This window comes from Lytechinus variegatus, chromosome 1 (genome assembly GCF_018143015.1).
Source record: "Lytechinus variegatus isolate NC3 chromosome 1, Lvar_3.0, whole genome shotgun sequence".
Taxonomy (NCBI): domain Eukaryota; kingdom Metazoa; phylum Echinodermata; class Echinoidea; order Temnopleuroida; family Toxopneustidae; genus Lytechinus; species Lytechinus variegatus.
The window spans coordinates 24,681,489-24,693,243 of NC_054740.1; positions in this window are offsets into that span (position 1 = coordinate 24,681,489).

The following is an 11,755-nucleotide window of genomic DNA, read 5'->3' on the forward strand; positions in this document are numbered from 1 at the left end:
AATCTAAAGCATGAAAAGGATGAGTAAGTGGGGATCTTCCTTACATTAATAACGCGAGCGCAGAGCGCGAGCAGAAATTTTTTGTATATGTTTTGAACTGCTCGAAATTGTACCTGTTATGAACTGCTTGCATTTAGCCATGAAGACGTTACATATTTCAACATTCAAATATTGCGAGCGCGAAGCGCGAGCTGAAAAATTTTGACCTTTTTTACCTGAATAATGGAAATGCTAAGCACTTTTTGTAATCTTGGAAGGACTCTAAGTATGTAAACTAAACTTTATTGATGCGAGCACGAAGCGTGAGTGGAAAAATTCTGGACACTCTATTCATGTTTTGTAAATCATGAAAAGGATAAGTTATTTATCCACGAGCAGACACTTTTTGATATTGTGATCTGAAACTGGATAATGATTTAAATAGAGAACAATCTGCGTATCTGAATAAACGTGTGCTTTAGATTTCGACCTAGAATTTGGGTATTCTAAGTACCTTTCTTATCATGAAAATCAATAAAGCGAGCGCAAAGCGCGAGCTAAAAACATATGATATTCCGATCTAACAAAGGGTCAATTTAAGCTCTGTATTGCAAACAATTTGTGGGAAAATTGTGAATCGTGATGGATGAAAGTTAAAAAAGAGCTGATGTATTTTATTATTATTACCTTGAGTTTTTACATAGGACCGGGACATTCTATAAGGGCATTATGTCATCATAAGAAAATGATGACTATCTTCATATTTCTCTTCCTAAGCATGAGAGCGCAAAATCTGTTAATATTATGGCCTGAAAACTGGACATTTAAAGCACTTTTGTAATTATGCATAAAATGCACGATATCTATTAATGCGAGCGGAAATCGTGAGCCGAAATTTTTGATAAACTGTCATCAAAGTAGTTTAATTTAGAATTAATATTGGGATATACATAACTCACTAATCAAAATGCTAGTGTGCAGCGCTAACTGATACGTTTTGACAATCTGACCTGAATAGGGAACTTTTTGAGAACTTTATGGAATACAGGAAAATAATAGGTACCTGACAAATCAAATTTTGCGAGCGCGCAGCGCAAGCAGAAAATGATAATATTCAGACCATAACACAGACATTTTTACAGAGCACTTTTTTAAAATCAATTTGTAAATCAAACAAAATAATGAAAGTTCAATTTCCCAGCTGAAATATGTTTTGTATATTGACTTCAAAGTTTGATATTTCAAGCTCCATATTGAGCAAGATATGCAAATCCCCTAAAAGACAATAAGAGCGCGAAGCGCGAGCAAAAATTTTATATCCTAACAACTAGATTTTTCAAAAAAATTATTTTCAAAGTCTTCCCCTCATGCTATTTTATTCAATCATGTTCCTCCTCTTATGTTTGCCTTTCTTCTTTTCTCCTCTCTTTTCCCTTCCTTTTCTTTTTTCCTTTCTTTTTTCCTTTTTTTATATTTTTTTTTGCTCCGCCAATAGGGGGGGCCCGGGCCCCTCGGGCCCCCCCCCTGGATCCGCCTATGAAGAGGGTCCGGCCTTACTGTCAAATCTGTGGAAATAGAAATATTGTATAATTCAAACAATAAAAAACAAAAGAAATAGTGAGTGACATCATCAACTCTCTCATTTGCATATCACTGAGTTGTGCATTTAACTGTTCTGTGAAAAATAAGCGAAACTTTAAAATGTCAGAATTTTCTTATTTTACATCCGATTTTGATGAAATTTTTAGCATTATTCTTGATTCAAATCAACTTTTTCCTGGGGTGGCCTTGCCCTTTAATAATTTGCAAGTACACTGCAAAGAGGTAATTCTCTTTCCTCTTTTCATTTTTTTTTTATTTAACTGGTGTTATGCTCTAGTCATTTTTTCTATACTATCTACAAGAATATTGTTTTCTCAAGATGCTGCAACCTACAAGCTCCGCTTTTTGAGCAGCCTCCTTTATTCCCAACCTTATTATATCTTGATTTTTACTATAATTGTTGTTCATAGAAATTTGCTATTATGATTTCCTGCTTTAATTTTCTATATCTAAATGTACAAAACAAATTGTAAATGTTGGGATGGAAATAAACAAAATGAAATGGAATGAAAACCTTTGCAGGTCAGAATATTAAGATTTTCAGCTAATATACAAAGAGTTAATACATGTTTATGTTTAACCAATTATTCCACCATGAAAAGTTTTATAACAGTATGTATCTTGATTAACATATCTTGTAATAAAATAGTTAATTTATAGTGGAATCTTTCTGGTAACTTATTAAGGTAATAACCAAACACAAGTCATGATATAGCTCTGGATATATGATTAAAGTGGTACTTGATTTGAAAAGACATTATCATGAACTGCCTTTTATGGTCTACATTCATTGCATTAGTAGATGCCAGGAAAACAAAGGGGGTCAAAACGATGGTCCTTCTGGTCAACCCCCTTGGAAAAAAAGCTATATCCGCCCTTGGATATCATACAATATTTTGCCCAATTTCAGGACATAATACGACTTTGAGATATATTTCGTCATGTGTTTTATATCCACATTTTGTGATCAAATAAAATTGGAAACATTTGTAAATACCTACTTTCCATACAAATGACTTTTCTGTTTCCCCACGAGACTGGCGGCATTAATTTGCATTTCGTTGTCACTCCACACTTTTTACCATTTAACTCGAATAACACTTTAAATATGTTAATTTTCTGGGGCCTGTTGCATAAAACTTGTTACCATAGAAAACTCTGGTAAAAACTGAAAACTAAGGTCAGTCTGATTTCTGCCATTGACTTTAACACAGTGCAAAAACTCCGGTAAAAACAACCTGAGTTTTCTCAGGTAAAAAGTTTTATGCAACGGACCCCTGGTGGGGTTCACTAACTGTTAAGCACCGGCCACTGTGCATATATTATGATGGCTCCCAAAATAGCATCTTTGGGTCCAATTTGATTTTACAAGGGGTTTATACCAATGGCCATGCAGAGCCAGAGCTGGCGCAAGGCACCCCCTTCCAAAATAAAGACTTGGGTGAAATCTCTACATTATTCTCAGAGCCATATGAGCTGGCAAATGTTGCTTCACAAATACCAACAGGGGTCATGTTTCACAAAGAATTTGATTTCCACCCACAAATTTGCTCTCAGCCAATCAGATTTAAGGATTTCAATAGCTTATAACATTTTTAAGAGGAAATTACTGACAAAAAGGTTCATGCAATACTTTTAAGGGATATATCCACTATAAAGCCAGTGGCAGATCCAGTGGGATAATAAATATGTTTGTTTCTACAAAAAAAGGGATAAACACCCCTTCCCCCATGGATAATCGTCATTTTTCATACAGAAAACTTGTATATTATTTTGGGTGTCTTAACATTGCTTCTTGGGGGGGGGGTAATAGGTAATTTCTTTCCAACAAGAACCCATATTGGGGAAGGGTGGTCAATACTGTTTTTATATCAATCAAAATGGGAGCAAAATCTGGATACCAGCCCCCATTTAAATCCTAGATCCACCACTGCACTGGACCCTAATTTGAGAGTACATTTCCCATTAGACAGAAAAATCTATTTCAGTCAGGATATGTTCCACTGAGACTTTTTCTAGCACTCTAGCTTCACGGCATCCAAACTATATAAAAAAAGAAAGAAAATATTTCAAAATCTCTACAAACAGACAAATTTTCCAATATGTTTTCTCATTGAACACAATCAAACCACATTCACACAACATGGTACAATCTTCAGCTATATTTGATTTCTTTCTTCATTTACATAATTCACAATGTTCAATGTTGTTGTACAGTAGTATATTATACACGATATAATGATACAGTTTAACACATGCTACTTAGAGAACATATTCACCCTTAAAAGACATTAATATTCACAATAAATTAAAAACATTAATATGGGATAGTTGTTATTCTAAAGGTATGATACAAATGTAATGTGAACTTGATTCAACAGCATAGCACCTCAGACATGAAGCACAAACTGAAAGAATTAATCTTGCTATCTTCATAATTTCAAAGCATTGCACAATGACTACCCATCCCAGAGGTACACAGCTTTCATAAGGCAAAAAAAATAATCTTCTAATGCTCCGTAAATTGGCAACAATCCTTAATTTCCTATGCGTTTTCATACTTTGAAAATATGTTAATAAGTCAAAATAATAGAAGACCATGCAAATTTACTGAAAAGTTGCCAATTTGCATATTTAAACAGTGATTTTGTTGTTTTCATCCCATTGCCAATTTAGAATGTGTGGCGTACATGATCTTGTTGATGATTATGTAGTGGGGCCATTCCTGGGCATGATCAAATTAATGCCTTGAAGCATTATTCGTGAACAAGCCATCATTTTTCTTAAATTTAACCTCCATTAACAAACTGTCTAATTGTACTATGGATTTTAAGCTATTTGCTAGAGATTTTGATTCTGTATCTCTTAAAATTCAGTAAATTTGTAAAAAATATATATATATATAATAATGATAGCATAATAGCAAGCAATTTTGCACATTTGGGTTAAAAAAGTTATTAATAAAGTAAACCTACCACAAATATACAAGCACACATTCAATAACATCTATCTAACAGGAACCTGCTGCAATTAGAAGCACGTTTTCATAAGCATACAGATGATGGCATGAGCCATGTTTTTCCAACGTACTCTGTAACAGCAGTAATAATATGTATGGTAACTTCAAGTCATTTTAAAAACTCTTGAGGTGTCAGCTTTCATAGGAATTTGACACCAAACAGTGTGTTTACCTGTTAACATTGAGTTTGACACCATACATGGTGTTAACATATCAACATTGAGTTTGAAACCTTCCGGGGGGGGGGGGGGGCCACTTCCATTCACGACTGGATACCATGCGCGACCATGGGGTCTCGAAAATCACCCTAAACATGTATTTTCCATATACTTAAAATGCACCCCTTAACAAGTATTGGCGTGCAAAACCCTACCCTTAACAAGTATTGTAAACAAGTATTCCCTGAAATGAACCCCTAAACAAGTATACAGCCATATTTTATTGTTATGTCACGGGTCCTTCGGTCGTCGGTTTTACCTTTACACATTTTGGTTTAGTACGATCCCACCTTCAACACCTAGTGCAAATTGGACTCTAAACACGTAGTGTTGGGGCAAAAAGGACATCCTTTTAAAAACATTTTAATTTTGTTTTATCATCCCCACAAATTTGACTATAAACACATAACTTTCCTAGCGAAATAGACACCCTTTTTTAATTATTTTTGTGTTTTTGACACCTTTATCACGTTACGAATGAACGTGCCCTATCTTGAAAGACATCCTTTTTACGTGTTTTTATGGTCGCGCATGGTATCTACTCGTCAATGTAAGTGCCCCCCCCCCCCCCCGGGGAAACCATGCATGGTGTTTACATGTTAACATTGAGTTTGACACCATAAAGTTTGCTTACCTTTAACATTGAGTTTGACAATTTACATTGTGCTTAAACACCTGTTAACATCAAGTTTGACACCATTCAATGTGTTTACCTGTTAACATTGAGTTTGACACCATACAGTGTGTTAACCCGTTAACACTGAGTTTGACACCATGCATGGTGTTAACAACTTAACATTGAGTTTGACACCATACAGTGCGTTTGCCTTTAACACTGAGTTTGACACCATACAGTGTGTTTACCTGTTAACATTGAGTTCAACATACCATACATTGTGTTCAATTAACATTGAATTTGACACCACGCATGGTGTTTACCTGTTAACAGGTGGTTCATGTATACAGGGGTGTTGCCAATCACACAAATTGGAATACATGCACAGACTCCAAATAAGCCAGTGTTTTTCTATATACAATTAATAAAACATAACAGCTTTGAATTTAGCCTGTATGTAGCTCAATCAGACTGAATGCAAGCAGATAATACACAAAAACAAACAATGTAATCTTTAAAGAAGTTGTTTTAGCATGAGCACTATACGTATGAGAAATGTCTGCACCTGCAAGACTATGATTATCATACACAGATCATATGACATTTTTACATATGAATGATATCTACCTACATAAATCAGCTATTTCTACCAAAATACAGTGACTATATATATATGCACAAAATTCCACAAATGATATTCACATTGATCAATATAAAATACTAAACATATACTAAGCAAGTGAAACATCCATTTTGCATAGACAATAATAATCAGAACATCAAAGGATGTTCCTTTGGTGCATGTGGAAGTAACATACATTTCTTAATAAAATATATTTACTCAAAATATAAAAGAATTCATTACCACACAAAATGCAGGACACAGCAAGATAGATATGAATATCTAAAATGGTTGCGGTACATGAATGGATTCTGATATAGAGTAGTAAAAAGTGAACAAAAATTAAGTAGTTAATGTCTTTGAACAAATCCCAAATTTAAAGATTGACAAGACATGAGAACATCCAAGTCAAACCAAACTGCACCTTCAACAATTTAGGTATCAAAATGGCTATTTTATGTTATTCCTGCTTCTAAATTTGAAGAAACCAATCAATGCTGACAATTTGAAAGAAAATAGAAAGATAAATCACACCAGCAGGTTGAATGTGTAAAGTTCATCTATGCAGAGAATACTGGTAATCTTCCTGGTATCGCATAGCACTAAATCTGCTCCACATCTTTCAAAAATCGCTACACAAATAGTCTAGCAGATTTTTACACAGGTCTGTATAGAACTTAGTTGAGAGCCATCTCTTCTTATTAAAAAATTCCAATTAAATTTGGTAAGAAAAATTATTCCCTGCACTGCAAAAACACTGGTGTTAATTTAACACCAGCCTGGTATCTACATGTACATCGGTCCACACCAGAGAGGTGTTGAAACAACACCGGATAAGAATAAACCAATATTGGATTAACACTAATTGGTGTTGCTTAGATGCCAGATTGGTGTTAGCTTAACACCAAAGAGGTGTTGTTTTAACACCTCCCTGGTGTGGACTGATATAGATAACAGGCTGGTGTTAAATTGACACCAGCGTTTTGGCAGTGTGCCCAGTGTGAAATTTTTCATCATTACATACTGGACGTCATGGAAAAAAGTATGTTGGTTCCTAGAATATCCTCGTGCCAATTATAAATATCATTAACACTTCATAATACAGAATACTTTATCCACAACATTAATCTAACATTGATTCGACTATAAACACTCCACCCTTCTACGGCTAGATTCTACTACAAAGTAAAACTATTTCAATGATTTCCCCTTTGCTATCTAATCTTAAAATACAGTGGCACAATATAACTGGTAGACATATTTTGGAAAGCAAAAGGCAAAATATTTCGACACAGATTTTAAGATCTCCCCCTTCTTTACTGTAAATGTACCAATACATGAATAATAGTCTAGGTAAAGCTACGTCTAAAATTCATTTACCAGCTCCACTTGTGATTTCTTCTGTGAAATCATGATTTTTCAGTTCACATTCCAGCCACGTCATTAGCACACAAAAACAGTTTGCTTCATTTTCCTACATAAAAGATCAACTACTTGACACCCTGTAATTGCATAGTATAATGATAAAGGATCTTAAACATTCTACACTAACAACAATACAATATAAATCAGCTGAAATTTAACTACTCTGACTCGTTTAATTTTAACCATTGCTAAAATCTATGGTTGTGTAAACATTAATACTAAAGCCCAATAAACCCAAGAAAAATGTCATTTGCTTGACATGTTTCACTATTATATTCAATCAATTTACTAGTTTGTCAAATGTCTTGTCTTGTGTTTTTATAGAGAATAAAATCAGTATAATAACATAGTCCTAGTAATAAACCATGCCAGGCATTTCTTATTTCAAGGTTTTGACTCACAACTTTTGAGAACACTCAAAGACCGGTATTCTGAAGTTTGGTTTCATTTAAACTCTGGTATAAAGTTGTGGTTTTACATATGGACAGCCAACAGTTGCAAAGATCCCTAAAAGTAGATGTTCAATGTATCAGCTCATTTGACTCTGAAATAATTCTTAACTGTATGTGAAGGATAAATAAGATAGTTGTCTCTTCACTATCAACGACTTTATAGAAAAGAGCACAGTAAACATAAGAGATATAAATCTAAACACAATTTTGACATAATTTGGCTTCCCATAATTTTAGCAGAGAATTAGACCATGGTCAAGGTTAAACACGACTTCAGAATACCGGCCAAAGTGTTGATACCCATAGTTCAAAGACATATTTACCTGTAAATAGCAGTTCAGGCTGAAACCTGCAACTTCTTGGTTAAACCAGGTACTCATACTACTCAACCAGTAATTTTTACAGACAGTTGAAGAAAATGTAAAAAGATATCGTGACCACAATCTCCTCATATTGGGAAATTACAGGAAGCAAGTGACAGAGGTTAAATTTCCTTCTAGCCTAAAACATGTCAGTCATTTCCACCTACCCTTTTTTTCAAATTATTCATATGAAATATATCCTTAAACAGGAAGAACGCATTAATAGCTACAATGTAAAAATCAATAACACTGACATAGATGTCATGTTTATTGTTTCCCCTTTATATGGTCAAATCAAATTATATGCATGGCATAGATATATACACATTGATATATATATGTTCTTGCAAAAAAATGAGCTTAAAATTAATAATAGCAAATTCAGGAAAATAACATATGATCATAAACATGTAACAATTACATAACATTTTGTTTTTATTTGATGCAATGGATTATAAACTTGTGTGCCAAGCTGCAGATGTTTGTCATAAGAAAAGCCTGGCAATATATTTACAAGATCATGGGAGAAGACATTCTGTACACCAAGCCAAATAAAACTGAAATACTCATTGAATGTATTTCAGTTTTTTACAATGAATACTCCAAAGGTTACAGAAATATTATTGTTATTATTATTGACATGAAAATCAGGTTCAAGAACGGACACCCACTACATACCTCAGTACCAGGTGTATCAAAAAAAAGTTTTAATGATTTTGAAAGAGGAATGTTAAACAAATAGAAACATTTACTTTCTTTTGTTATAACCTTAATTCTTTTTTGTTATAAACAGAAGGGGATGAATTACAGGCGCGTAGCCAGGGGGGCAGTGGGGGCGGTCACCCCCCCAAAAAAAACGTCCCCAAAAAGAAAAAAGGGGAAAAAAGAGAGGAGAAAAAGAAAAGGAAAGGGAGGGAAGAAAGGTAACTTTGTGTTTTTATTCTTTATTTTTTTCTCAAAAGAGAAACTCCTTCACTATTCTTGCTCTATATGAATTTTGCTTCCGCACTGCGTGCGGTTAAATTACAATATTAAAGTTCTCCATTGTTTCCCCACCTTTTCTCTAACCCTGTTTTTCCACCTCAGCTATGTGCTTTTTGCCAGTTAAAGTTAAAATTGTATACATTAGGGCATGAATTTGAGTAAGGTTAGGCCGAAGTAAATATATGAAGTTATCTTTTTTTTCAATTGATCGCGCAACTTCTGGTCTGGTCGGCTCCGAGCGGGTAAAATCTTTATATCAGTTTCTGCCGTCACCTCCATAAAGTCAACTTCTCCCGCTTTTCAGCTCATTACTAAAGAACCATAATTTTGGGGCAAACAGGTTCCTAATTTAAAAAGAGGAAGGTATGAAATTTGTGTTGTATTAAATAAAAAAGTACAATATTTTTTATCAAATTGTATTAAACTTCATGTCATTTCCCTGTATACATTCATCTCCTGTCCTGTTTTGCGCCCTCAGTTTGAAATTTTGAATGACACTTAAGTTTCTTTATATTCAAAATGAAGCGCTTCAGGATAAGTAAAAAAAATTATGCATCCTTTTTTATATAGATAGATAATTTCAATAAATCACAGAAGTTTCAACTTTTTGCGCACTATTTTCCTTGTAATGAAGTTCAATAATCTTAGAAAATCAATTGAATTAGAGCCAATGGGGTATTAGAGAGAGGCTATCTACATTCGATGAAACGTCCGCCCTTTGCAATTTCAGTTTCATTGCTCTGCGCGGGGAGGAATATCTTCCTCTACCAATCTTCTCCTCTGTTTTCAAGTTAAAAATATGCACTGTTGCTAAATTGTTTGTAATCAAATCTGATCTTTTCAAAGAAAGTATTCAATATATCTTTGAGAATACCCTTTTCTCGGGACCCTTTATATGGCAAGAAAAATTTATAAAATGCTTTACTGCTTCCGTGCTCCGCGAATTTTCTCCATTGTATACCTCTTTTGTGCGTTCACAATCACTTTTAAAAAAAGGTTCAAAATCGCAATATAGTCAACCCTATTGGAGGTACTAGAGACAAGAGAAACGGCTCCTTTTCATTTTAATTCATGAAACACTAAAAGCTTCACCCATCCCCTAGGGAGCGCGCTTCGCGCGCTCTGTAAGCGTTGGCACGCTTCGCGTGCATTTATCGCCCCCTCCAAAATGAAATCCTGGCTACACGGTTGATGAATTAAGTGAACCCCAAATCCAAGAACATGGATAGTAAAGGCTCACTCATACACTGCATAACAGTAGGCTGCAAACCAAATTCTCTGTTAGGCAGGTGAAAAATACTAACCCATGTAATAAAAATATTACAACGATGTACACACTTTAAATGGCATGTACATATAAAGGGGAACCATGTCTAAACATCACTAAGATTTGTCTTGCAATATTTGAATGAGGCCGAAGGGTAAGAAACATATAATACATTTCTAAAGGAATGGCAATCTTTTGTTGCTATAGTCATACTTGTGTTTTAAGGCCATCCAAGGGAAATAGAAATAGTGGCCACTGCAGACAGGTGGCCTTTATGTACACATTCTTTAACACATATTGAACAAATACAATAATAATAATAGCTGTATTTGTAAAGCGCTTTTTGCCTGAGGATACAAAGCGCTGCTATTATTAGCCCGGCTTTAGCTCGAGCTACCATCACCGGCGCTCAGTGCATTCAAGGAAGTACATGTAATCTTGCCGGGTACCCATTGCAGCACAGTGTGGATATACTTCTTGCTGAAGGAAAACATGCTATGGCTAGGGTTCGAACCCACGACCCTCTGTTTGAAAGGCGAGAGTCAGAACTATGGTTTCCAAAGTGACACCGGAATGTGACTATTTTCCTGAGGGGCACAGCACCAGAGAAAATAGTTGCATTTGAGTCACTGAGGGATAGTTTATAGTTTTGAACTATTGTGATGTCCGGATTCATGGCATTTTCATGGCATTTTTGCCAATTTCGTGACATTGATTGGAACTATCTTTGGGGGAAATAACAGGTTTAGACCAATCATGTGTTCAGATTACTATTATGATGGATAGTATCCTTTCTATTGCGAGACAATTTTGGTGGCCCATAAGACATGCATTCACTATAGACAGAGGATTACTAAGACAAGTTTGATTGTATTTTGGTCCTGATAAAGGGAATACCTTTTGGAGGGATGAAAATTGAATGAATGAAATTAGACTACTGGGTAAGAAAAAAATATATAAAAGCAGTGTTAGTGGCAGTTGAGAATATAAAAGGCAAGAAATGATAAAATTGCACTTTGAAAGGTATATACAGCAAACCAATAATCTGTTTGTGAAAGAAATATAAAAGGTATCATTACTTTCTTATTAACAGTCATGATATTTTACATATGAGTTGAGAACTAAAACCTCGCTTAAAAAGTTTACAGCCATGTGGAAACATTTAATTGCACATTTGATATAAAAAAAGATTCCAAATATACTTCATAT